The sequence below is a fragment of the Diospyros lotus genome, chromosome 11, assembly GCF_014633365.1.
Source record: "Diospyros lotus cultivar Yz01 chromosome 11, ASM1463336v1, whole genome shotgun sequence".
Lineage (NCBI taxonomy): Eukaryota > Viridiplantae > Streptophyta > Magnoliopsida > Ericales > Ebenaceae > Diospyros > Diospyros lotus.
Window position 1 is genome coordinate 12,223,828 of NC_068348.1, and position 1,909 is coordinate 12,225,736.

Below are 1,909 nucleotides of genomic sequence, written 5' to 3' on the forward strand. Positions count from 1 at the left end.
CTAATCTCCCTTTTCGTTTGGCAGATAGGCATCAGCAGCTGCAACCAAAAGAAAGCAACCAGCAGCAGCCTTCCATTCAGCAGCGGTTTTGACCATCTTCATGACAGATAGCATTATTTAAGGATTGAGCTTGAGATACCGGTGCTATCCTCTTCCTTTCTCATCCCTACTTGATATTCTTTCAAGTCCATATGCTTTCCTTGATGTTTTCTTGCATATAGAGTGGTTTCTAAGGCAAAATAAGAGTAGGTTTTGAGGGAAAAAAATCAGTTTCCCGGTTACTGTTCATAGCTTTTCACTTGCTCCGATTGAGCTGATTTTTGGTGTCCAAAGAAATGGGGGTGTGGGGATCAATAGTCACTGCTTTGCTATGAAAAGAGCCTTTTTTGGCCAAATTCCAACGTTTAGACCACTTTTTGGGCCATTTTGTGTTTCTCAGTGGCTAATTTGGTGTGGTTTTTAGTGTTTTTAGGTCCCTCAGTGTTTTTATGTTGAAATTTTGTGAAAAATTGCATAAAAAAATCGTCTAAAGGCTTATTGTTTGACCTGTTTTTGTGTTTTTGTGTTTTTGTGTTTGTGTGTTTTTGTTTTTGTTTGTGTGTTTTTGTTTGTGTTTCTGTGTTCTTGGTATGCATAGGCCATTTTGTGTGCTGTTTTTGTGCTGATCTCTAGTGCATGACCAGGTCATCTAAGAAAACATTACTTGACTTGGATCTTGAATTAGAGAACACTCTTAGAAGGCAAGCTAGAGAGCTTAAGTCTCGGGATAGGATTGACCCTAATAGTGTGTCTAACACTTCATCCGAACCTATTCCAGAATTCATCAATATGGCAGATAATGGTAATGGAAATAATGCAAATCATGGTCATTTGGATGGTAGAACCATTAGAGAGCTGGCTGCACCTGATGTGCATTACCAGCCCCTATGTATTCAATACCCACAGTTGGATGCTAACTTTGAACTCAAATCTGGACTAATCCACTTGTTGCCCAAGTTTCATGGTCTTGCAGGAGAGGATCCACACAAGCATCTGAAAGAATTTCATGTGGTTTGCTCAACCATGCGGCCACAAGGAGTAGATGAAGAGCAGATCAAGCTGAGAGCCTTCCCATTCTCACTTGATGGATCAGCCAAAGATTGGCTCTATTACCTGCCACCAGCTGCTATTACCAGCTGGGATGGATTGAAAAGGATCTTCCTGGAAAAATTCTTTCCAGCCTCCAGAACAGCATCAATAAGGAAGGAAATTTGTGGTATAAGGCAGATGAGTGGTGAAACTCTACATGAGTATTGGGAGAGGTTCAAGAAGTTGTGTTCCAGCTGTCCTCACCATCTGATAAGTGACCAACTCCTAATTCAGTATCTCTATGAAGGTCTAATCCCCATGGACAGGTACTTGGTAGATGCTGCAAGTGGAGGAGCTTTGGCAGAGAAGACCCCAGCAGCTGCACAAGAGCTGATATCAAAGATGACACAAAATGCCCAGCAATTTGGCACCAGAATTAACACTCCTACAAAAGCCATCAATGAAGTCAATGTGGCTGCCACTATGGACCAGCAAAGGATGGAAAACAAGCTTGAGGAATTGGCTTCCATGGTCAGGCAGTTGGCATTAGAGAGAAAGCAACCCCAGCAGCAGCTTTGTGGCATTTGCTCCTTGCCATCCCATACAACAGACCAATGCCCACAGTTGCAAGAAAATAATGAGACATGTGCAGGCATTTTTCCTGGAAGACCTTTCCAGCAGCACAATCCACCTTTCCAGCAGCAGCCACAACACAAGTATGATCCATACTCAGCCACCTACAATCCAGGTTGGAGAGACCATCCGAACCTCAGATATGGTAGCCCTTCCAATCAACATGTGCACCAGCAGCCATACCACCAGAATCAACCATTTCAGCAGA

General features: G+C 42.9%; 1 non-coding gene across 1 annotated transcript; it reads right to left on the minus strand.

Moving 5' to 3' along the window:
- Positions 1-1,232: 1,232 nt before the first annotated feature.
- Positions 1,233-1,340, minus strand: LOC127813809 (small nucleolar RNA R71). The gene has a single exon (XR_008026215.1). It is a non-coding gene; the product is annotated as a small nucleolar RNA R71 (small nucleolar RNA).
- Between the last annotated feature and the right edge of the window lie 569 nt (positions 1,341-1,909).